Below are 27,550 nucleotides of genomic sequence, written 5' to 3'. Positions count from 1 at the left end.
TAACAAAGACTTTTTCATTTCATATTTGAATCGCAGATTTGAAGGACTATGTTTATAATTAATCCTTATAATACTTAATATCTGCCACATCATCATACTTCCCATTTTGAAATGCTGGCAGCTTTCTCTGGTTACGTAAAATTGCCTGTGAAATAAAAGATGGTCATTTATTACAATCAAGCATTCATCACAGCTATCATACTGCACCTTGGGGGGAAATGATGAAAATATTTTTCCAAATACTTTTCAAAAATAATAGCAGGAACTTCAGCATTTTACTTTGTCATTTAAAAAACAAGTTTCTCATTAAGAGTTAACTAAAATGACATGTATTTTTTCACCTATACCAGCAAACTAGACCCAGCTCACTGGCATCCTTAATTCTATTCAATTCATTATCTTTGGTACAGTCACTCTGATTCCTAACAATGGGGTTATCTTTTTCTTGTTCCTATATTGAATTAGGGCACAGATATTAAGGAAGAATAGATAGGATAGATCCCAGAGATATTATGTCCCCAATATCTCTCTCTTTACTGAGCGTATCATCACTTCCAAACTGAAGTATTGCAAAAAGCAGCCAAGAATATATTTTAATATTTATTGATTTTTTTTACCATATGTCCTAGGTTCTGAGAACTGCCTTTACGTATATTATTTCATTGGTTTTCTGCAAGATAGTATTAATTGCTCTAATACCATGAAAAAAGAATGCAATATATCCTTCTGAGTACATTATTCCATCTTTGCATTTGTAGGTCTTTAGAACATTTTCTTATTCTATGTCTCTTGGTCTTAATTTGTATACTTCAAAAAAATATATATTTTAAAACAATATTGCAAAGGAAATAATTGCTTCCCACTCCCCAAATATGTCTCAGTGGAGCATCTACTCCAAGAATCACTTTTACTCAAAACTTTAGAGGATAAATCTGTATCTCTTTATATTGTAATAATATATAAATATACTATTATATGGTATAATACATATTTACATATCTTTTAATAATACAAACTTACATATATTTTTGAGCCAAAAGAATACTTCAAATAAATGTCCAAGTTGAGTTGGCACTTTCCAGGTAGGTGAAAAAGGGCTGTGTTATGGTGAACTGTTCATGAGCCTCTGCTTTCAGGCAGATCTGTTTGTGTGTTCCAGTTACAGAATGTATAAAGGTACAAACTCTATTACTTCATATCTGTGAGTAATGCATTTATATTTAGACAGTTGAATCTGTAGCACTTGGAGTAATTTTCCATTGCTTAATGCCACATAATATTAGCTGAATTAAAGAATAAATAAAAATCATGATTATTTGGTTAATATCAGTCTCCCTTGTGAGCCTGAGCTTGATGGTAGGAGTAGCACTTGTTACTACTAATAAAACTCACTGCTAATAAAATTCACTCTTTTGTTGCATATCCAGGGTCTAGCTTGAAACTTGGCATAGAAAACACCCTATAGGTTGAAGTGAGAAATGTTCACACATACACACACTCACAGAGAAACCCCTATATCTTTACATTTAGTTTTGTTTATCTGTAAAACATGTTGTAAGTTATCTCACCCCAAGTAAAGGGTTTATCACACCAGTAACACAGCTATCATTCAAGTAGGAAGCCCATTGTACACACATTTTGTTTCCCTACACCTTGCAGTTATTTTATGATGTTAATAAATATTAGAGCAAAATAAGTTCATGGCCAGTTTGAAGTCATCTAGAAAAATTTTCTCATATTTGATATTTAACAAAATTATGATGTATCTTGTGTCTTGATGTAACATATGATTTGAACCTCCTCACAAAGCAGATGCAATAGCAATAAGTCTGTGATTAGAATCATAAAACTTTACTCTAGGTAGTGAATATGCTACCGTATGCTGGGTGTTTGTATGGGAATTGCTTAAACTCATTCAGCTTTTAGCTTTGAACTTGAAAAATACAATATTCAATGTATCAGTCGCTCTGGGTGGTTGTGAGAAACAAAGGGGCTAATGTGTGGCAAAATGCCTTGTAAACTATAAAACACTACATAAATAACATTGCTATGTTAACTGATTGTTCCTGGCCAAGCACTCTATGGACATTTTAACCAGTTATTCTGAAAGATTTGACAAGCTGAGCCTCACATGAAGGGAAAAGACTAACATGGACCCCGTCAGACATCTTTGCGTTTCATCTTTCTAACTACTACCATATTGTTCGGTGTAGCACTGGAAGCAAATTCTCTCTTTGCCATCAATTCCTAGTTTTTTTGTTCCAAATAGAAAATAGCAACAACCTTCAAAAGTGCTCAGATACCACTACTCTCTACCATGCTATTTAGAATAGATCCATGCTAATGGTGAATCAATCAAATGTTCCTCTAATTCCTTCCCTTTGCATATTGTCAACCTAAATTTTGTTGTAATTCTCCACATTCAACATTTTTATTATAAATGAAGATGTGAAAACAAAATCGTTTTGAACATTTTGAAGATAGGCAAGTTTTAAGACAAAAACAACCTTACTATTTTTTAAAAAACAAAAACAACTTTACTTTGCCATCACAACATGGTGATGGTGAATATTTTGGGTGCTTGTTACTTTTTATGAGTGATACATATATTTTGAGGAATCTTAGCTGTCTTTGAAAATTAAGAATTTCTAAAAATTATGTATATAGGCTCCATTTCCAAAATAGCTTTTCAGATTGTACTAGTTTTCTGTATTCTTTTTTGCTCTTTCATAATTGCTTCTGATGGCTTGGTGTCAAATATGGAGTGTGTGTGTGTGTGTGTGTGTGTGTGTGTGTGTGTGTGTGAAAGCTGGAGTGAATGTGTTGTATCTGTGAGTGAGAACCACGATCATATGTAGACCACATTACTTCAAAGTTATTATTTACAAATTTACTTTTGTAAAATATTATTTTTTCTATTAGATATATGAATTTGGAAAATGCAACATTATACCAAAAGAAATAAAATGTTTAAATCTACAGGGTGCTAGTGAAGTACAGATGGTTGGTAACTTTTAATAATAAGATTTTTTTTTTTTAATTTGCTGGGCTCAGTGGTTCATGCCTATAATCCCAGCACTTTGGGAGACTGAGGCTGGCAGATTACTTGAGGCCAGGAATTCCAGACTAGCCTGGCCAACATGGTGAAGCCCCATCACTACTAAAATACAAAAAATAGAGTGGCTTGGTGGTGCACACCTGTAGTCCCAGCTACTTGGGAGGCTAAGGCAGAATTACTTGAACCCAGGAGGCAGAGGTTGCAGTAAGCCAAGATCTTACCATTGCACTCCAGCCTGGGTGAACAGAGTGTGACTCCATTTCAAATAATAATAATAGTAATAAGATGTTTTAAAATTGTATTTCTTAAAATATAGTAACTTTATTTATCTGTGAATAACTAGGTTAAGTTACCACATGCCTTTTGACAAGCCACTTGGACTGAGCAGCAGACAAACTATTTCAAGCCATATTGTATTTTTCAACTATCAACCATTAATGGGTGGCTGAATATTTTACATATGCCATTTTAACTATCTTAAAGTAGACAGTAAAATTCAATTTAAACATTAAAACAATCTTTCCCTACTAAATAAACCATAGGTGTCCCTTACACTTCTGACACTAATGTAATTATTATTAGCTTACAATTCTTATCTGAGACAGTTATATAGATAAAGTAAGCCCTAAGTAACATTAAATCGGCCAATTTGACATTCTTCTCAGTAATGACCCTGACGTGGCTGTTTTGCTGCAGAATATGGGTATGATTAAGTAATAGCAGGTGGGTCTTTACTGACATTAGTTATTTACAAGTTGCTTTTTCTTACTTTATCTTAACTCTTTAGGATATAGATAATGGATATATGTTAAATATTTTTGAAAATTCTAGAGCATTTTATAAAAATATAGATGTAAATACACAGATATATAGACTCCAGCCTATTTACAAAAGATGTTTTATAATTTTTCATAAAATTGAAGTCTTGTATAACCACGAATACTCAAATCAGTTTCATTTAGACATTTCTTTAATCTTAATTTGCAAGTTAGATTTTTATCTATTGATAGCATGTTTTTAAAATTATTCTTTCATTTGCCAAAGAATATTTCTCATACTCATAGTAGTGTAATATAGTTTTTCATTATTCTTTATATGTAAAATGAAAATATTTATTAATAAAATAGTATTAATTACATTAATCATCTATATATAAAATAAGAGTAATAATTATTACTGTATAATGTTGCTATGATTAACATTTTTTAAAAAGAAAGACCCATATGAAATTACTTTGAAATAAATAATTTCTACTATAAACTGGAGGATTAGAAGATTTCCACTATAGAGTTTGAAGCAATCACACAGGAACTGGATTAGCAGTAAGAAAGCCTCACTTTAATGGATACTGTTAGTGAATTCCCCAATTAAGTAGGAGGTCTTGAGGTTGGAATTTAATTGCTGTGCTTAGTGAGCCACACCTCAGATACAGAGGCTTCAATTTTCACATAATATGTGTGTGAGGGTTGAGGTGAAGAAAATTGTCACACAACATACCCAATGAAGTAATTAGATTTGAGCATTAAAAACCACACCCAGTTTTAGACAAAAGTTTCTGAAAGATTCTTTATTTGGAACAATATATGAGCTAATTCCCATGAAAACCCAGACATCTGAACTTAAGTAAATGTTCTGAGTGTCAAGTAGCCTGGGAAATAACAAAACATTCCCTCCAAATTAGTCAATTTCTGTTTCAATAATTCTGCATAGTAGTTTCCAAAATCTCGGTGTCTTACAACACAAGCATTTACTTTTGAACCTAGATCTGTGGAGTGGTTACAGTACCTGTGTTTCAGCCTGCAGAATGGGCTCAGGTCAGTTCTACTTATGTTTCATTTCAGGACTGCTGTGGTTTGAATGTTTGTGCTCTCTGAACCTTATGTGGAAAATTGATCTCCAATGTGTTCATGTTGGGAGGTTGGGGCTTGGTGAGAGCTGTTTGGGTCATGTGGGCAGATCACTCATCAATATGTCCTCCCTGGGGTAAGGGAACTTTCACACTATTCTTTTCTGGTGGAGCTGGTTATTAAAAAGTGCTTGACACTTCCCCACCTTCTCTTCTGTCCATGTGATCTCTTTGCAGAGACAAAGAGATCCTTTTCTGCTTTCTGCCATGAATTGGAACAACCAGAGAACCTCACCAGATGCAGTTGTCTGGTCTTGAACTTTCCAGCCACCAGAATTACATGCCAAGTAAACGTTTAAAAATATATTATCCAGTTTTAGGTAGTCTTTTATGACCACATTTAATGGACTAAAGCAAGATCAAGGTCTAAGCTGAAGAGGAAATCACGGTCCAGGCTATTTTTATTTTTCACAGCACAGAGCAAGGCACCTAGACTGTAAGATAAACCAGGCAAGGTCACAGGAGCACATGTAAAGCTAACTTATCTTCCATTGGCCAAAGAAAGTTATATGTCCAAACCCAATGTCAATGAGGCAGGGAATTATACTACTCCCACCATAAACCATAGCAAGAGCAAAGGTAAAAGGAGAATGCTAAACCAATGATACTATCCACTAAACCCTCATAGGTGAAGGAAAAGTTAGTGCACGTGTGTACTACTTACCACAATAAAATTGTAAAACTACATGTGGCAAGTGTTTTAAGATTGCAACGGCAACATAAGACACATTTGATGATATGTCTTTAAGATAATTAGTGAGTAATCTCAAAACTTTCAGTCACGCCATTATTGGAGGTAATTCTCCATAGATCTTTATGTCATACAAGCAAGGCAGTGACTACCCTTTGTCCAGGATTATCTTTTAAAGGATTTTTGCATAGTAAACAGCCTTGGAAGATAGATGTAATGTCTCCCTCTGGAGTAAAAGACAAGCATGCTTAAAGCTTAATATCCATATGTGCTTGAACAAAAATCATTCATATTTCTCACTTTGCAGAAAAATGTATAATTATTACTATTTATATTATAGTTTTTACTTTTCAGAATATATGTATTTATATATGTAAATCAAGCTTGTTAATTATGTTATTCAAATTGTCTATACCCTTATAGATTTTTTTGTCTGCTTGATTTATCAATTACTGTGACAGATTTATTAAATCATTCATTCTGATGGTACATTTGTCTATATCTCTATGTGTTTATATCTTTTTTGTGCTACATATTTTAATCATATGTTGCTAAGTGCACAAAAGTTTAGAATTAGAATACCTTTCTGTATAAATGATTTTACAATTCTTTAATGTCTCTTTTTATCTATAATGATGTTCTTTATATTAGTATCTTTTTTCCTGAATTTCTATAGCATCTGCTCACAAATTCACTTCTCTGGTTCTAAGTTTCCTGTTCTTGGAAACTAGTATGAGCAAATACTGCAGATGGTTCACAAAACACTAGGCAGATATTTATTTTGTAACTAAGATCACAACAGTGACAATGTAATCTAGAAAATTGAAGTTGTGATGATAGCTCCTTGATTCCTACATTTTCAAAAGTGGTTGAGTTTATCGCTCCCATGGGTAGGCAGTTCTGAGGCATTGCTCTGGCAGTCTTTCCTGGGGATTATACTATATCACCCAACGCTTTTAAACTTAATTTCTTCTCTTAAATTTCTTTCTTGTTAAACTATCTAAAGTAGATTCTGTCACCGAAACTCACATAATACAGTAAGTAACTTACAGCCGCACTCTGCTGACAGGAATCTGAAATTGATTCCTAGTTGGTCTCCATGGCAGTGATTGAATTATTTTCAAATAGAGTACCAGTAACCTCTACATGCAGATTGCAAATGATTTGCTTAAATTATCATTCACAGTCCCTCTTTGGCAGACTGAATGAATGCTGCCATACCATCACACTGTGGAAATGAGGAGTATAAGACCATACGGATGAATGGTTGTTTTATGCACTGGCAAGTTTAAAGTGGCAATAACATGATAGGCTTTAAGTCCTAAAGAAAGAAAAAAAAAGCCATGGTAGAAAGAAAAAATTTCCATGACCACCCTAGAAAAATTTAGAGCCAGATGCTGTGGGTTGAGAAATTATAGCATACATTAAATTCACAAAATCTTCCAGTATCTTATATACTAATTAGAGTATTCATTGGGAAAGTCTTGGAGACTGATACTGAAAATGATATTTAACATGATTTATTTGATTTAAATGACTATAAAGCTCCCACTCCCACGAAGCCTCACTTGCCCGCAAAATCATGCCTTGCTTCTAGACCCTGAAGGGGCATTACCTCATGTCCACCTCCACTGCCTTTCAGTGCTAACGGGGCCACCCAAGACTAAGGTCAGCTTCAGTATGATGAGTACCAAAGGACCAGAACATTTACACACCATAAAAAACACAAGATTATAATATTAATACATATATAGCAAATAAATCAAAATTGTGGGTAAAAGTAATTTCTGAGAACACTAAACCAAAACAGAGAAAACATGGTTTCAGATTGATTGGATTTATTGGTACTAATGTATATATACCAGCCATGTGGTATATATAGTGCTGTCTGGTAAAAATATAGTAAGAAACATACATGTAATTTTAATTTTCTAGTAGCCACATAAAAAGCACGAAGAAGCAGTTGAATATAATTTTAGTTACATATTTCTTTTCCAATGTATTTAAAATGTTATCATTTCAAAATAAAATCAATATAAAACTAATGATATATTTTTCTTTCTTTTACTGTTCTTCCAAGTCCACCGTGATTTTACCTTTATAGCCTATCTCAATTTCAGATGATAAATTTTTATCAGAAATGTTTGATTTATTTACATATAATAAAACAAATTGAGAAAGTAGATTCAAATCCCCAAGATTTTCCAAACATAATTAAACATTTTCCAGTGACAGAATAAAGTACCAAAATAATGTATGACATTAATATTTGCATCCATGTTGAAAAAAAACTTCTGTTGACAACATCAGGAAAATTTAATAGATAATTACTTCAAGAAAACCAGAATAGTCTACTACATATTTGTAAGGAAAGAAAGAAGGAAGAATAGAAAGAGGAGAGGAAGGAAACAGCAGAAGAAAGGATGGGAGAAAGGGAGGGAGGAAGTAAGGGGGAGATGGAAGAATGAAGGATTAAGGAAAGAAAATAAGAGTAACAAAGGGTTTCGGAAATTAACAGTATTATCAGTAGATAGCTAGAACAACAGCAGAGATGAATTTCAAGGGCCATCTATTGATGTGAACAATAAGCTGAAAACATATCCTAGTATAAAGAACCAAAGAAAAAAGAAGGCAGATGTGAGAAAAGGGATAATGAGATTTACTCCCAGTTGTTTGACAATTGCCTATGAGAGCTATAGAGTCCAGAATGAGGCACTACAAACAAGACAGAAAACACAAAATCCCTGGAAAATATTCCAGAACATAGTCTTCAAAGATCTGACTGTTCACAAATGACTGAAACAAGATAAAAGAAATAAAGCATATGCAAAAATATCCTACCCACAAGAGTTAAATATCAAACTGACCTAAGACAGTGCTGATAACATCAGATTCTGCACACCTGTGTAGCGATGTCTTGAAAGTTTTGAAAACTATACAAGCAAACAATTTTGAACTTAAAGTTCTAAGTTAATATATTGCAGTGTAAAGCAAAATAAAGACATTTTCAGTCGTAATGAAATTGCTTATTATCTTATGTAAAACTAAATATTCTGGCCAGGCACAGTGGCTTGCACTTGTAATCCAGCATTTTGGGAGGTTGAGGCAGGTGGATCATGAGGTCAAGAAATCGAGACCATCTTGCCCAACATGGTGAAACCCTATCTTTACTAAAAATACAAATATTAGCCAGGTGTGGTGGCATGTGCCTGTAGTCCCAGCTACTTGGGAGGCTGAGGCAGGAGAATCACTTGAACCCGGGAGGTGGAGGTTGCAGTGACCCGATACTGCACTACTGCACTCCAGCCTGGCTACCGAGCGAGACTGCGTCTCAAAAGAGAAAACAACAACAAAAAATAAATATTCTGAAAGATTCTCTTGGAAAAGGAAAAGGAAAAATGGAAGTAGAAATATGAGAAAAATGATAAGAGGTGGAAAAATTCATGGCAGAATGATTTCAGGATGAAGAAAAATAGGTGAAAATATATTTTTGAAAAGTGATTGTCCTGGATATTTAGAAAAATGTACTTTGGCAAAGTTTTTGGGACACAGGGATTATTTTCTTTCCTCATGTTAGTCTAACTGCAACATCTGGAGTGACTGATACTCAACATCATAATGTATTCAAGGTCAACCAAAAATTTAAAAAGTGGATAATGTTCTTACTATTTCAAAGCATAGAGCAAAAGTTAAAAATTGTAAAATGAAAATATACATAACTAAACCAAAAAAAATTTAGACATGAGGAAAGGTGGGAGGTTATATAATGAGGAGAAATTCTTTATCTCATAGTGAGCATTAAAAATAAATGTTAAAGTTGATTTTTTAAATTCTAAGAACATTATGTAATATATTTTAATTATATGCTTATAAGAAATTTTGTTTTATTCTTAGGTTCTGGTCTAGACATTATTTTAAATTAAAAGAAAATCATGTCTCCATTCTAGTTTTTGCATTTAATATAGACAGCATATTTATTAATAGGTTTTAAAAGTTCTGTTTCTAGAGAAAACAGAAGTAAACAAGAACATTTGAAATGACTGGCAAAATATCTTTATATGTTCTCACAAAGCAAATGCACATTTGAAAGCTCCCATAAGGGAAGCTTTCTTTCAAATGAAAGACACACAAAAAAATTAGGGTAGGATATAACCAAATAACCAAAATAAAAAAGCTTTCTGAGTAGAAAATTAATACTGCACAGCAGAACGCCTCTATGTGTTCAAAATCCTAACGTTTTTCTTAAGGAGTTGGGATGGAGTCAACAAGTCCCAAATCAGCCTTTCTATATTAAAAAGAGATAAAAGGGAGGATCTAATGAGCTTAAACTCAGAGCCACAGAGATAATGAGAGCCAGAGACCTTGGTCTGTAAGCAGCAACTCCCTTTGTTTCACATTGAATACCCTCATCTAGTTATTAGTTCTTCCTCTAGTAATCTGTCAAACAATGAGGGGCTAGAATTTTAAAAGGTGCATTGCCACAGAAAGCAAGCCAGTGCTGAGCTAGTGAAAAGGTGAGATAATGAGATTGACATTGCTGACACTGGAAATCTGGTGATATAAAGATTAGTTTACAATCAAATTACTCTCATATTCACTTATATCCAAATAAGTAAAGAGGCCACCTGTAAAGTATTTTCCCCATGAGCAATGGTACGGAGACTATTATAAAAAACACATGTTTTAGGCAGCAAGGAATTCAGTGGAAGTTGCTAGACACACAGGTTGTTTAAAACTAAATAAGATTCTCCTAAATGAATGATTCATCCATAGTAACAACACTAATTCATTATTGACTTTCAGTTTATATCTATTTTCATTTTTTCCAATCTGTTGCAGTGCAATAGAAGTGGTGGTTTGTTATGCTGTTGTTTTAAAACGTTGTTTTAAGTACATAATTTCACTCCATTTGTGCCAGGAAAATGCCCAAACACCTTCATTAGAAATAAAGCAAATCTGTTCAACAGTACTTCGAACAGCAGGCACTATATGCTTTATTGAACAGAAAAGCTTTAACAAACCTTATCGTGTACACATGTTCATTGTGCCTGTGTCTGTTTATGTTCTCAAACTTCCTGAAAATGTGGGTACAACGGCAAAGTAGTGTTTAGCTACCCTACTAACTTGGCCAGGTGGTTGATTATATGGTTTGGCATATTTTTTGCAGGTGGTATACAAAATCATATACATGAGCTGTTCATCCCACTGAATAGTTTTTTGTAACATTTTTTGCTAAATGACACAGCCCCAGCCACATAACAACATATAATGATGCCAGAGTGATATCTTCCCTGGATTCATTTAGTTTTGCAAAGAATTCTCTAAGAAAGACATTTTCCTGCCTTCATTTCTGTTTCATGCTGGGTAATGTTGGCAAGAATTATTCATGGCACATGTGAGCAATTCAAAGAAATATTGTAAAAAAAAAAAAAAAAAAAAAAAAAAAAGCAGCTTTGCAGAGGTAGGCTATCTGCTTGATGACTTGGCATGCTGCCCCTGGTACTTGGCATAGCACCCTAGCTGCTGGCACAGGGGATATTATATATACTTGCTATTGGGCCTCTACTATGCTTCTTGCTGTGCATGATCAATATCGACCAACTGCATAAACAACTGGATGAACCTTGTATCTGAGGGATAGCAAATAGCATTTGAATTATTTTACATAAATCTGAAAATGTAATAGCGGTTGACATTCCTATTAGTATTATATCTGTGCACGATGATCATAATTGAGTAACATTAAATTTAGTTTATTGAACAGCAGTCCACTGCCCGCTTTACTGTGACTATGATCTGTGTAATGAAACCAGCAGTACGAAAAATTCTCTCAGTTGGTACACTTCCTGGAGAGCAGCCAAAGTATTTATTGCTATTTGTGCAATTAATGGCCATATCGATTTCTTTTTTTTTTTTTCTAGTAAACAGTAGATAAGTTGTGCTAAGTTTTCTTAGCTCTTCAAGGTTTGTTTCAGCTGTAATTAATGTGACTATAAGAATAGTACTCAATTGTTCTTAGGAACTGGTTTTCATGTCTGCAGCATTTGCAACTTACACATTACTCTGGTTTGAAATGATTAAATTGATAAGTGACTCTATTGCCAAAACAATCTCATATGCTGAAGTATGATTTATTAATGTTCAAAAATCAGAAGGTAAAACTTCACTAGCCAAAATGCTGTGGTGGTTAATCATCTGTTCTTCCAGCTAATTCCATAATCCTCAATGTGACAATCAATTCATCATGCTGAAATGGCAAATTCATATAAATCATATTTCCAAGTTCTACATGCAGTCAACAAAATATATTGCACATTTCCCATAAATTACGTGATATAATGTTAATTTATTTTTCACATTAAAAACTCTAACTACCCTGTGTGTTTATATATTGTGCTGGTAAAATGATGAGCCTCATTTTGGCACATCTAGACAACTACACCATGCACAGGAAAGAAGATGTGAAGCCCTCTGATTTAGGAAGAATTCACAAAAATACTGGGCAGTCCATCTTCTCTAATATGATCAAGTGTTCTTATGTCTTCTCCCGCTTTGTTCTTATGTTTTCCTAATCAGGATTCAAAGATCTTTAGTGCATTTCTCACTTGCAGGACCTGAGTAAAAGAAAAAAGGTCAGTCTTGGCATCATTTTGTGCATTCTTGCTATTGAAGGAATTAGAGTAATCTGCATTCCAGTTCATACGCTCCTCTTTCTTTTATTTCAATTCCACACACCACCTAATTTCATGGAGTTAGAGTGAACACTCCACAACTCCTTTCTTTCTTTTTAATCTTATTCTCTAAAATCTATTTAGTATACACAATAAGAACTAAAATACAGTAACGTAGCCTTTCCAGACATCCCAATGGGTCATGTGATTCATAATTCTCTAAGGAAAAGAATTGTAGAGGGAGGGGCTTTCTGTCTTTAGTAGACGCAATCTCTGATGTTGTCCTATTAAAAATAGTACTCTGCAATTTCTAAATATGATGTGGGTATCACACAATAAATGTCTAAATTTACTCCATTTTATAAGTCACATTAAATGTACTAAATTATGCAACAGTTCAGAATCCCAAATACTCCCTAAAGGAGAATCTGTGTATTTTAGGGCTCGGATAGTCCACAGAAATAACATGTTTAAGGAAAACAGTCTGGATCCTGAGTTTGTTTTCCTCATGACTTCTGTTTGTTATTTCCCATAAATCATTTATATCAATTCTACTTTTTATCTGCATTTTAGATCTGTTGTGGTGCATCTAAAAACAGCTCATAGCCAGGCGCGGTGGCTCAAGCCTGTAATCCCAGCACTTTGGGAGGCCGAGGCGGGTGGATCACGAGGTCGAGAGATCGAGACCATCCTGGTCAACATGGTGAAACCCCGTCTCTACTAAAAATACAAAAAATTAGCTGGGCATGGTGGCGCGTGCCTGTCATCCCAGCTACTCAGGAGGCCGAGGCAGGAGAATTGCCTGAACCCAGGAGGCGGAGGTTGCGGTGAGCCGAGATCGAGCCATTGCACTCCAGCCTGGGTAACAAGAGCGAAACTCCGTCTCAAAAAAAAAAAAAAAAAAAAAAAAAAAAAAAAAAAAACAGCTCATCACTTGATCTATCTGACTGTTATTCATCCTCTACCTCAATGTCCTGGTTGTCCTTACGTCTGACATGCAATTTTTCTTCATATGAGGAGATTCTTGACTCAGTTCCTACAAGTTAGTTTATGAAAAGAACAATGAAGAACTTGTCATATACAATCTGATTGTGTTGAAAAATTTCTTTCTTTCTTTTTTTTTTTTTTAATAAAAAGGCCAGGCGTGGTGGCTCACACCTGTAATCCTACCACTTTGGGAGGCCGAGGCAGGTGGATCAACTGAGGTCAGGAGTTTCAGACCAGCCTGGCCAACATGGCAAAACCCTGTCTGTACTAAAAATACAAAAAATTGTCAGATGTGGTGGCAGGCACCTGTAATTCCAGCTACTTGGGAGGCTGAGGCAGAGGACTCGCTTGAACCTGAGAGGTGGATGTTGCAGTGAGATAAAGCCACTTCACTCCAGACTGGGTGAAAGAGTAAAATTTCGTCTCAAAAAAGAAAAAACCCAAAATGTTATTTTGGAATTATATGTCTACCACTTCGAATGAAATTAACATTTTTTGGTAATGACTCGTTGATAATGGATTGCAGTCCAACAAATTGTTATTTCCTTGAAATGTAATTACTAATATTTACATATAAGAAATGATGTTTCTACTGGAAAAGAAAATTTGTCTTAAAGATGATTTACTAATAAGACTAAAAACCACTACATTCTGGGTAACAAATTAATTCAGTATACAAAAGCTGGCAAAAGAAGAGGGTTCGGGGCAAGAGCCAAGATCTCGCTGACAGAACAGAGCAGTTAGCACTTGCTGCTTGGGTACCTGGGGACGTGGGCACTAACCTCTGTGATGATTGTATTTTAGCCTAAGATGCAGCATAAGCTGATAGATGTTATCACAGACTGAGCCATAAAAATCTATGGAACACAGCTCCTTGTTACAAGAAGGGCTTACTCTACAATGCTGTATGACTTAACAATATAAGAGCTGGAATGCAACCATACTTTTTCATTCAGAAATTCTTGCTCTTTCAGCAGCATGAACTTCACCCATTAGGTAACAGGAAGTGTGTGTGTGTGTGTATGTGTGTGTGTCTGTGTGTTTATGTAAGGAGCTTTTCAAGAATATGATCCCCTATGAACATGGGTGTGCAGATCTGAACTTAGCTCTCCTTTGCCCAAACACTTTAGTGGCTTCTAACTATATTTATTCTAAACTATTAATACTTGGGATTTAAATCACAGCACAAAGGAGGAGGAAATAAATTGAGCCACTTGAGGCCAAGTTTAGGTATTTTACCAGAATTAAATTAAAATTCTGTTGCAATCTGTAGAACAACCACTAAGAAAATAAGGTAAAACCATACAGTTTAAAAAACAGTCTGGGTGCAGTGGCTCATGCCTGTAATCCCAGCACTTTGGGAGGCCAAAGAGGGCAGACCACAAGGTCAAGAAATTGAGACAATCCTGGCCAACATGGTGAAACCCATCTCTACTAAAAATTAGCAGGGTGTGGTGGCTCATGCCTGTAGTCCCAGTTACTCAGGAGGCTAAGGCAGGAGAATCATTTGAACCTGCGAGGTGGAGGTTGCAGTGAGCCAAGATGATAACACTGCACACCAGCCTGGATGACAAAGCGAGACTTCATCTCAAAAAAAACACAGAGAAATAAAAATATTTATTTAACTCAATATAAGGCAATAAAGTAATCACAGGAGAACAACAAAGACACAAGACCAATTGAAAGCAAATGTGAAAATGATAGATGCAAATTCCACAATATAAGTTAACTAAAAAGGCAATGATCATCAAATTGGATGTAAAAATCAAGATTCAACTGTATGATGTTTTTGAGAGACATACTGCTGTGTATAACTTTATGTTTAGTTACATAACTTCTTTCAGTGAATGCGTGAGTTTTGCAGTTATCGGTCTTCCCAAATAGCACATTTCATAATAATTTTATAAATTGGTTTATGATAATCAATGATATAATTTCAAAAAAGATACATCTCATAAAATTGTTTATGGTTTTTCCTTCTTTTAATACAATTAAAACACTTATATGAGGTATTTAGTTTAGTCAAATTCATAGAGACAGAAAGTAGAATAATGATTGCCAGGGACTGGGGAAGGATGAAATGAGAAGCTGCGTAATGGGTACATAGTTTCATTTCTGAAAGATGAAAAATATTCTGTGGATGGATGGTGGTGTTGGTAGCACAACTATGTGACTATGCCTAATGCCACTGAACTGTACACTTAAAAATGGTTAAAATGGCAAATTTTATATATTTTTACCATAACATTTAAAGTAATTTATTAAAACATTAAATAATAATGTTTACTAGCATAATGTTTAAAGTCAGTTTCAGTCACTCAACAAATGTCTTTATATCCTTGTATTTTATTTCATTATCGAAGGTAGACTAGCTAAGTTCCCAATTATCAACTAATATATCTGAAATTAAAACTTCCCAGGAAGCAGCAAGTCACCCTTTCCCATTCCTACTGTTTCTCTCTATTTTAGGCCCCATCCTGTTGAGAATAATCTAGCTGCTCAGTATTTCCCATTTCCCTATGAGATCTCAGGGACGTGGTTAAAGTCCATAATCTAGCTGCTCTGTATTTCCCATTTCCCTGTGAGATCTCAGGGACGTGGTTAAAGTCCATAATCTAGCTGCTCTGTATTTCCCATTTCCCTGTGAGATCTCAGGGACTTGGTTAAAGTCCGTAATCTAGCTGCTCTGTATTTCCCATTTCCCTGTGAGATCTCAGGGACTTGGTTAAAGTCCATGTCCTTTTTGTTTAAATGTTTCCTTTGACTCTCCAGAGCTGACAAAATGTAGTCCAGTTCCCATAATCTAGTCTTGAAGACGCCTTATTTTTTCACTGAAGTCACTACTTCTCTTACTCTGCAAAATATTGTATTTTGGGTCCTGAACTTTTCTCTCCTATCCAAACATGCCATTCTCTTTTATACTTCTAGACCACTAAATTTCTGTAGAGAATTACTCCCCCACTCAGTAATAATGTAAGAAGGTAGTATTGACAGGGTATATCTATTGTCCTTAATTGTCACCTCCTCCGTGATGTCCTTCTCACCTCAGATTCTTCCAGAATTAACACTGATTTGTCCAGTGTCTTCCAAAAGTGCATGGTCCACCTCTGTTTTATAGTACTATGAGAGCAGAATAGTTATTTCCAATTTTTTCTTGCTCCTTGTGGAGGGAAAGTTATACTTTCCTGCTACATTAATGTCAGTTTTGGCCATGTTATTTGATCTGACCAGTGAAATGTAAGTGAAATTGGCACGTGTCCCTTCCAGATAAAAATAAAACTAAGAGTCAGAAATACTTCTCAGAGAATATTTCTTTTATCTTGAACTCCATAATGAAGACAATACAGAGGAGAATAATAGCCCAGTGATGAGGACAACATTAGTTTTTAAAAACCACTGTAATTTGGGGGTTGTTTGTTATGGCCGAGATTATCTTACTTATATGAGTTCTAACAATGTTCTGTCTTACTAATTTGTCTATAGAGCTAGCTCTTCTCACTAAACTACGAGATTCATTGCATCAAAAGTTGCTATTTATCTTTGTTATTTTAATGCCTAGGACTTTACTCAGGTTCAGAGATGTTTAATATATTTTTTGTATGAATGGACACATAAAAAATGATAAAATTTTAGAGCTATTCCAGCCATTATTGTTATGTTCAACTATGTGGAGTTATTTCTTACTGTATCAGAAATGTTGCTTACTCAGTATTCATATATGTGAGTATTTTCATCAACTGGTTTGTTGGGTTAATGATTTGGTCATTCCTTGAAGAGACAATGATTTAACCTAATAGAGATCAAAGCTACTGATGTTGCTTGAATTTAGATTAGATAAGTATTGCACCTTTCTAGTGCGTGTTTCGCCATTTTGTTTATGGAGTGTGAAATATATAGCCTTGTGCTGTTTCTGCACCCTTCACCCATGCATAGCCAACAATATACTGTACGCACCATTTCTGCTAACTTTGGCAAATTAGCAGAGGTATTTGCGTAATCAGGTAGTTGAGTGTTTGTGTAGTTTATCACTTTTTATGAAAAGGGAAATGTGTTAAGGAGGATTAGGCAGAAAAATAACTATCAGCGCTTATATTTAGAATATTGCTGTAGTAAAATAAGAAAAAATAAAAATGATGCCATGGGTTTCATTAAAAGTTATTGAGTTTCATTAATAAGGTGATAGGACAAAACCAAAACTATACAGTTTATTATTTTCTTGTCAGTGAGAAAATAGAGAAAAATTTGTCTTCCTTTTCTTTTTTTGAGAACACTAGTTCACCTTTAATTCTGTGTGACTAGCTCCCAGTATTTTTTTTTTTTTTAGCTAAGATTGTAGTCCTTTGAGAACAATGTTGACAGCTTTGAGCTGACAAAGAATCATTATAATCAGTGCTGAAGATATGAAATCACAATGAGAGAATTCATGTTGATAGTAACAGGGACCACACACTGTGATAGTTTGCATTAGGAACTCAGCAGGTGCAATATGCAAAACTGAATCACAGTAGTGGATTTGAGGAACTTAGGATATAAAAAGGTCATTTTTGTTCAAGTACCTGTCTACTGTGTTAAAATAAAAAAACATAATATTTCCATAAAAATTTGCAGAAGATAACATATTGTGCATGCATGCACTTAAAGATTTCCATAGTGTTTGTCTAAATTATATTGTTTACCTTAATGTCAACAGCATTTGAGTGCTGGATACAGAAGCTCATTAAAAGCATTATAGATGTCATTTTATATAAGCAAGAAAAAGAAAAAAAACCTCAAGAAATTACAAATGGCAGATCTTATAAATATTCAAGTAAACAAAATCACCGGAACGTTTTTCAGTTGTTAAGGAGTGGGCTGAGCTGTAGAGATGAGGTGTGAAAAACTGTTATGAGAGTGAAACCCTATGTTTAAGTGCTGTCAATTCTCTGTAACCACTAGGGTGCACTGAATGTAATGGCATCATATTTATTCTACCTTTTTACATGGGATGAGGAAGGTAGTTTTGCAAGAAAAGTTAGATTAGTTGTCCCTAAGAAAATTGTCAAGTAAATGAATTGTTATTTTTAGAACTGTCTCTTTCGTCTATGTTCTGAACCTATTTGATATCTTAGTAATGTTTCTCTTCCACTCATTCGTTTTCAACAATGCTTTACGAAACACCTATGCTGTCTAGGCACAAGAGGATCATGGAGGTATAGAACATGATCTCTCTTTTTGAAGCATCTACAGACTAATGGAAGAGGTGAACACATAAGCATAATTACAGCAATGTCATTAAAGACATGGGAGCCACACAGAAGGAAGCGCTATACTCTGCCTGAGTTAGTAAGCATTCACAAAGGTGCAGGGCTATGAGTTGAAGTTTTTTCCCATGGGTATGCTCTCACTGAGTAAAAAATGGGTTAGTCGAGGCAGAGAGAACATCACATAAAATGCACACAGAAAGCAGTCAGCAGCTTGCTGAGATCGACTTCCAAAGGGTTTGTGAGAAGCGGCTAAACAGAAATAGGAAAGTGGGCGGAATCATGCTACTATATGCTGAGGAATCTGTGTTTTATCTTGTTTAATTAAGGTCGTAGAAGAATATTAGCCAGGAAGGCAATATTAATAGGTTTGCCTTTTAAAGAATTTGGAAGATTTTTCAGGGGAAACTTAAAACTGCAGGTGAAAATAAGATCACTGAAAATCTAAACCCCATTTTCTCTCCCCACTATTAACACTTGTAGTCTTGAAAAGTTAATTTAAAGATACTTATTTTAGATGTCAGTTGCCTAACAACAGCTTACAAGTATTTGTATGCTTTCAATAATATATTCTGTGCAATAATAATCCAAATCACAATAAAACTAAGTTAAATTTCTTGTACTAGGCTTTTGGGAATCTTGATAATTTTTAGGTAATCACTGAAAACCACCAGCAGCAGGGAGCATGGATTGTAGAAACTTCACTTTCCAGTCTTAGTGGAAAGATGCAGAGGTAGAGGGGTGTGGTGGCCTTAGATTTGTCCTGGACCATCCTGACTCTTCAAATTACTGTCCCTAAAATGCTACACGCAATTCTTTACTCTTAAGCACTAAGGAATCTTTTTGCCATCTTCCCTCTTGCTCTTATAGTTTCTCTTCAGTCTTTTAATTAAATTCCAAATTGTGTTAACTGTTATTATTTTTAGGTAGACTCAAAAGTCCTTGTGGACTACAAACGAAATGTCTATGTATAGTAGTCGGAATTTGTCTCATTACTAAAATGGAATTCCTTGAGCACTTGATAGAAGTCCCTAAGTGTCAGTGGCCCTTGCTTAAAAATGCAAAACTGAATTCTGTTTATCACACATAGAGTGAATTACTTCTAGATATAAATACGTCTCTCTGAAAAACAAGATTTACTTTGTAAATGATTGTGTTACATTAAAATGCGTTTGACAATATTTACTGCTAGTTTGGAATATCAGAGAAGATAGAATAGTGTAAATGAATTTTTTAAAATAATTTTGTATAATAGCATGGGTGAGAAAGAAGCTGTTTATAGTATAATGTCAAAATATTTTTCTGATCAAAGAAAAAATAATACCGATACCTTGTCATAAAGTAACACTAAAATATAAATAAAATTTATATTAAAATATGGACTGGGTTTAAAAACTAGGTTCCAGGTACTCAGTATTAACTTCAAGATGCTATTCAGCAATTACTAGTATTTAGGTTAGTCCACATAAAAGTGCTGTGCTGGCTAAATGATTTCTAGAAATGTTTGGAAGATCATTCTAATGTTGTACTTTGGGTATGATGTATGACATAATGGTTTGTCTCTCTCACACTCTAGTGATACTAAGTTCTCATTCTGGCTCCATTCCTGAAATTTACAACATTCACACAGACACCCAACACTCACTCTCTTCAACCATATTGGATAACAAGTTATTTAGTCTTCTGGGCAATATTCAATGCCCTGGTCAAAAATTTGACATGTGCTACTTTTTCCATAAAATAAATAAAGTAAAATCTAAGTGTTTTTACAACTTTATAGGGAAATATTTAAGAGCAAGAGAAAATATAAACATTTCTAACAATAATACTAGTAATAAAATTACTGATTTGAAGTTTAAATAATAATTGAGAAATTTAATAATTAGTGGAAATAACCAACTTGTTTTTTAAGCTACTCCCTTCTTACAGTTTTAAATTGGACACAATTCCTCATTCTGTCTCCAGACATTTACTTTGGGTCTTAAAGTGTAAGCCAGGCACAGTGGTACATGCCTGTAGTCTCAGCTACTTGGGGGGCTGAGATGGGAGGATTGTGTGAGCCCATGAGTTTGATTCCAGCCTGGTCAACATGGTGGTACAATTGAGATATTATCCCTAATTTTTTTTAACTTAAAATAATGTACAAAGCAACAATAATTTTAGTTATTTGTTTTTATTTCTGGTAATGGAAGTGAATTCAGATTTATTTAATGAAAAAGTAATATCTTACATATCCAAAATTAGTTTGAAGTTCTCATAAGATACCATGCATTTTCTCATACTCAAACATATTTTTAAAAACACAGATATTCTATGGTTTTATTAAAATGTTCTATGTTCGGTATATATGATCTAGAAAGATGGTTCTGAATGTGAACCAATATTGCCGATATGTGAACTTCACACATATTTTTTCACTTCTTTATTTTACATTCAGTGTCTGTTCAACCTCATAACAGACACTGCTTGTGAAGAGTTTACTCTCATGTGAAAGAAGACACAGATGAACACAAATAACCACAATAAAATATTATAGGCAAATATTAGGACATTGAGCACAAACATGGTTCTTTCCTTCCATTAAATTTTGGTAGGGAATATAGCCTTAGAAATGCTAGAAAATAAATTATTACACTTGTCATAATGCCTAAAAGGAGAAGTTCAGTGTTAGGGAAAATTTTTTTTTATAATAAAATAAATCGCATGTTTGTAACACCTTGAAATTTACAAAATATTTTTGATATCTCTCTTTTTTTTTGTCTAATTGTTGATACTACTGTCACACACCATACATACCTAACAGCTATTGGTTTATGTATTTATGCACATTGCCCCATTTCATTCCTACTTCAGATTGATCACTAAGATAGCAATTACTATCATCATGTTACTGATGATGGAATAGAAGATGAGGTAAATTAAATAATTTGTCAAAAGTCCACATAGCTATTGATGTGAAAACAGAGACCCAAACCCAAACTTATCTTACTTGAAAACTCATGTGCTTTCCACTGTGAACAAGACAAAGATTATTCTACTATTTATAAATGAGGAAAAAAGAATAATTAATTTGCTCATGGAAAATTAGAGGGCATATATTTGAATGTAGGGTTTCTGACTAATCAATAAAATACGTTTCACTTTAACTTGCTGATTCTGATGACTCTTGTGTTGTATGCTAGCATTTTAAGTAAATTAAGAGGTGAATAAACATTCATACTAAACTTCCTTACTAAAGTTTACTGAATGCAATTATGAAATTTTCTAGAATTTAATGTTTGTATCGCATTGAAGCATTTGAAATTTTTTACTCTAACTCTGTAGAATGTATAAGCAAAACTAAGAACAACTCCCCTTAATCACTGACAAATTAATCTATTTTTTATTCATAGTATTTTGCAACTGACCCCATGATATCCTGAAACCATGTACCAGTTAGTAACTAATATATTTTCAACACTAAGTTATTGGGTTCCATAAAGAACAATTGAAGTTTTAACTTAGGTTTTAAAATTGCAAAAATTAAGAGTCACAGCCCAGTAGAGCAAGGAGGCTATCTATGTGGGGCTGGGATAGGGGGTGGCTGCTGAGAAACATCAGAGCCCAAGAAGCAGTGAAAGTGATGCCCATAGGAAGACACGATCTAGGGTAACCTGGTGTGGATAATGGAACCCAGCAGTGTGAACAGAATATCCTCATAGCCAAGTATCCCAAGGGATAATCTAAAAACAGTGATGAGAATATATCCACTGGAGAGACATAGAGACATCTAAATAATAGCAATGATTGTAACCCTTGAATTAAAGAGGAAAACAAGAGCCCATACTTTAGTAAAGTAATAAACACTCAGTTGATAAATGTGATAACTATACAGTTCAAAGTGCTCCCTCCAAAACTTTTAAAAGTTACCAAAGGAAAAATAGTAACTTCACAGTTGGAAAAGCCTGGTAGATAACTTACTTAAGTGGTTAGAGTGAATACCATCAGTAATAGACAGAATCAAAATCATTCTCTGACAAAATACAATGAGAAGACTCATAGTACTCTTTCTTTGGTATTCTGCCAAATGCTTATAGCCCAACTCTAATGGTATGGACACTGAAACCCATATTGAAGGACTTTCTAATCTGTCTGCAATCTTCAAAAGTGTTAAGTTCATGAAAGTCAAAGGAAGACTGAAAAAGCTGCCAAATGAAGTAGACTAAAGAGACATGCCAACTGAACCAGACATGTGATTTGGAATTGTATCAGTTTTCTTCTGCTGTCCTAATAGATGACCACAAACCTAGGGGCTTAAAGTACCTAACTCAAATGTATTATTTTCTGTAGGTCGGAACTTCAGTACAGATCTCACTCCAGCTAGAGTCAAAGTTTTGGCGTGGTTGCATTCCTTTCTGAAGACTAGGGGTAAGAGCTGGGGATCCATTTCCTCCCTCATTTGGGTTATTGGCACAATTCAGTTCCTTGCACACAGCCCCATACATATTAGAAGTAGCAATGAGATGTGCTCCAAGTCCAGTCCTTCTTACGCTGCCATCTCTCTGCACACAGCTGGGATCAGTTCTCTGCTTTTAAGGAATCATGTGATTAGATTTGGTCTAACTAGCTATCAGGTTAATTTTCTCACCTCAAGGTCTCTAAACCTAATTATATTTTGCCATGTAAGAAATCATATTCACAGGTTCTAGCTAATAGGAATATCTTTGTTTTAGGTTGGGAGAAAGTACTTCTAAAATTACTGATACTGGGCAATTTCAGTCTAATGTACAGTCTTCTAAGGGATACACCAAGATAACCCAATTTTTGAAAAGAACATGAGAACATCAGATGTCAGTTCTGCTTTATGCCTACAGTTTTGTAGCATGGCCATAGGCAGTGTGGGCTACCTAAGCTATTTGTTAGCGTTAGTTGCTTACTTTTTTGTTTTTGTTTTTGTTTAAGTCCTGGTTTTACTCTTGTCACCCAGGCCTGGAGTGCAATAGCACGATCTCAGCTTGCTGCAACCTCCAACTCCCGGGTTCAATTGATTCTCCTGCCTCAGCCTCCTGAGCAGTCAGGATTACAGGTGTTGACCACCAGGCCCAGCTAATTTTTGAGTTTTTAGTAGAGATGCAGTTTCACATGTTGGCCAGGCTGATCTTGAACTCTTGACCTCAGGTGATCCACCCACCTTGGCCTCCCAAAATGCTGGGATTACAGGTGTGAGCCACTGAGTCAGGCAATTGCTTACATTTAAGGATTTTTTGGATTCATCTTATTCAACTGTTAGGCAATATTTATTTTTGTTCTTAAGGTAAGGTAGCCATAACTATGATCACAAATTCTTCTACATTTAGATTTCAATTAAATATCTGTATCTCAATAAGCACAATTTACATTGAAAACTTGGTAAAAATTTTCACAATAAAATATATTAAATCTGTTAAGAAGTTTTGGTGGGTTTCTTTTCTTTAATGTTATATCTATATTAGAAAATGATAATTCTCTGAGAGTAGTTTTGCTTTTGATTTACTGTTGATTGAGCTATTTCTACTGGAAAATCATTTACAGGCAAGAACAGTTTCGCTAATCCAAATTCACACTGTTTATGACTTCTGAAATAGAAACCAGGTCAAAAACCCCAGAAGAATAAAATAATTAGCCTGAATATCACATTGAATCAGTTTTGCTAATACAGTGCCCTGTAAACACTGGATGACTTATTTAAAGAGACCAAACCAATAGTGAATAAAGTAGAATATCATCCATACAAAGGCACATCAATTGGTAGCTTTGTCTGGGTTTGCAGATGTGTGTGTCTCTCTGTGTGTATGGTTGTAAATCAAAAGCCTTAGAAAGACAACTGTGTCCTGATAAATACTGTATATGTCTAATTCCTGGACCTGGAGAGGCTTCCTCTTCACTTCTTCTAATCATTAACAAAGAGATATTGAATAAAACATCTAATGTCATAAAAATATTTTGCCATTTATCAGGAAAATAGATGATTAAAATCATTTGTTTTCCATATTCTAATTTGAACCAAAAATTCTGCTTACATATAATAATATATAAATCATTCCTTTAAAAAATTGTTGATTGTCTACTTTGTCTATTTTGGCTTTTACATATTTTACAACAGATTTTATTCTGAAAATAAAAATTTTGAAAGGCACGTTAGAATTACAGAAAATAGCTGAGTAAAATAAATTTCAAAAAGATTATTTACTTGGTGCTATAAGATCAATAAACATTTAAACTGATATGAGAATTGAAATTTTCAGAATTCAATCCAATCCTTTTCTCACTAAATTATAAAATTATTAGGTAGACATAAAAGCATAAAGGTATAATCAAATTTTTTGCATAAGTAGTAATTAAGCTAATTATGTATGTATTTTTTTCTAAATATTTAAAGTCTTTGGTAATTTTTTTCTAGCATAGTTCTATTGAAATTTTGACTGTAACATGTTTTTATTTTTTAAATTACTTTTGCTGTTGTTTATTTCTGTGATGAGAATTGTGAATAATGAAAAATCACATTTTTTAAGAGAAAAGAGGGAAAAATGTAGTTATATTTTGCTCATATTTCATGATCTCATTGTTAGTTGGTGGGACTAAGGTAATTATGTTAAGAACAAAAACTTCTAGACTGGTTTTTGTTTCCAGGTAATGGAGTCATATGTATTTATTTGTATTTATTTCATGAATCTGCAATTTTATATTATTTGAATGATCCTTATCATATAAGGCATTCTCTACTAACAAACAGCAGTGTTACTTTAATCTATTGGGATCCAAGAGCCTTAAAGACTACTACCCTAGCTCATTGATGGATAAGGCAATAATAAGTTTGTCAACTATCTGTAAGATACCCTGAAGTTTCATTACCAAGAAAATAATTTTAGACTGCCCTTTTTTTCTCCATTTTCTGCCAGATAGTTTATGATTCTGAAGAAGAATTAGAGGTGAGACTTGAGAAAATGGAGAAAAAGGTAAGAATGTAAAGTAGCTAAATTGATGCATACACACACACACACACACACACACACACACACACACCTCGAAATAAAACCTGAGAGTGGTAAAAGGGAGATGGAAAAGAAAATATCACTCAATATGGAAGGAAAAATGAGCCAAATGTACAACACAATTGAGAAGTATCAGAAGAGGTTATGAGAAACATTTCTGAAGATTATAAATTTATTCTCTTTAATTTTTTAAACGTTGCAGATGTGCTTTGGATTTTCTTGAAGATGAGAAGCTTTCTTAACCATCCACCACTTTCTTCATGGGTTATGATTCTCTCTGCCTTCTGTGAAACAAACTGATGGATACTAATGGCACAATTACACTTACAGCTAGTCACTTGTATAGTTTACACACATAGTTCTGCTACCAATGTTTAGTAATGAGTTAAACATTTTGGCTATATTTGTCCCTGAAGCTACAAATTAATTAATCATTATATATAGCAATAATAATAAGTAAAATGAAAAGAAGGATAATATTTTTGTTTTATGGTAATTATGTTGGCTGCTTTGGATCCTCCCAATAAAGTTGACTTCCCTAAAAAAATTACACTTGAATTAGGCATAGAGACACTAATGGTAAAGAATTGAAAGTTACTGTAAATCTTCTAATCATAGTTCTTTGCAAGTGTACTTAAGTCATTGCTCCACTTGAAACAAATGAAAACCAGAAATCTGAGGTGATGAATTATGGGTCCCTTTTAAGTAAGAAAGATGACAAGGAAATCTCATCAGCTGACTTATACTAAAATAAAGTACCTTGGCCCGAGATCAAAGATAGGTGAAAAAATTAACATTTATGTTTTTAAATTAAAATGTACAAGTTTTTATGTACATATTTTATGACTTCCTGATATAACACAAAGTATTGATAAAAGCGCCAATACTGGTTCTAATGCCATCCAATTAGCATTAAAGAGTTTCTATTATTATTGCTGTTGTTGTTGTCATTGTTATTTCGTGACTGGGTGAATATTAACCACCCAGTTGCCAAATGGGTGGTTGACATTCTACCACCACTGGCAATGATGCAGCCAAGTAGACACCAACATTCAGGTGTGTATGTATATTTTTACCTTTTTTTAATGGCACCCTCCACTATTCTTTACAGCAAAAGACATCATAGAGATTAATCTCTATTATTACTTATCATTGTGCAACCCATAGATTAGCAGCATCAGCATCACCTGAAAGTTTATTAGAAATTCATCATGTCAGGTTTAAGCCAAAACTTACTGATCAGAATCTGCATTTTAAAAGATCCCAGGTGATTTGTTTTCAATTAAAGTTTGAAAAGCACTAGTCTAGAGTTTTCTTAGTGAGCATACTAATAAATAACAGCATTCTAGGTATACAGTGACACTTCTGAAAAGATTTTAAGGCATGATTGGGATAATGAATCTATGAGAACACAATTAATGCATATTGTATGAATTGTATGAGATGATGGTGCTTCTAAGGATAAACAATGATTCCAAAGTAAAAGATGATTTACTGAACTTTTCTTTGGATTTCACAGATATCGTACCTTGAAGATCCTAATTGAGAAGAAGTATTGGTAAGTATATTAAATTATTGGTAATTTTCCTGCTTTGGAGAATTGCATATACAACATGGTTGCAACATAATATGCATAGTTATTTGTTAAGATAATAGAAGTATAATTACAATATTTACTTGTGAGAACAGAAACATTAATATTTAAAGCCATTGTTTGCCTCTGTCTCCTGCTGGTAACTGTTTTCCTTAAAAGCACTACAAAAGGCATTTTGAACAGATGGTGGCTGGTTTTCTCTATCCTGCCTCCCCTCACAACTGCCACGGAGCCTCACCATTCATTAATCTTCCATAGACTTCCAGTAGCACAGCAGCTAAATTACACACATACACACACTGAGGCCAGCATTTCTGTCAGGCTGAAAATTAAACTGAAAAGCACTGTGCCAAGTCTTTTAACCAAACTTCACTATAAAACAGTTAGAAAAAT

General features: G+C 34.2%; 1 long non-coding RNA gene across 1 annotated transcript; it reads left to right on the top strand.

Moving 5' to 3' along the window:
• The first annotated feature begins 4,812 nt into the window (after positions 1-4,812).
• Positions 4,813-26,495, top strand: LOC104651873 (uncharacterized). The gene is made up of 3 exons (XR_745289.3): positions 4,813-4,872; positions 25,471-25,527; positions 25,766-26,495. It is a non-coding gene; the product is annotated as an uncharacterized LOC104651873 (long non-coding RNA).
• The last annotated feature ends 1,055 nt before the right edge of the window (positions 26,496-27,550 follow it).

Source organism: Saimiri boliviensis, chromosome 16 (assembly GCF_048565385.1).
Source record: "Saimiri boliviensis isolate mSaiBol1 chromosome 16, mSaiBol1.pri, whole genome shotgun sequence".
Classification (NCBI taxonomy): Eukaryota; Metazoa; Chordata; class Mammalia; order Primates; family Cebidae; genus Saimiri; species Saimiri boliviensis.
The sequence above is the reverse complement of the archived record's forward strand: the minus strand, read 5'-3'. Positions and strand labels throughout refer to the sequence as shown.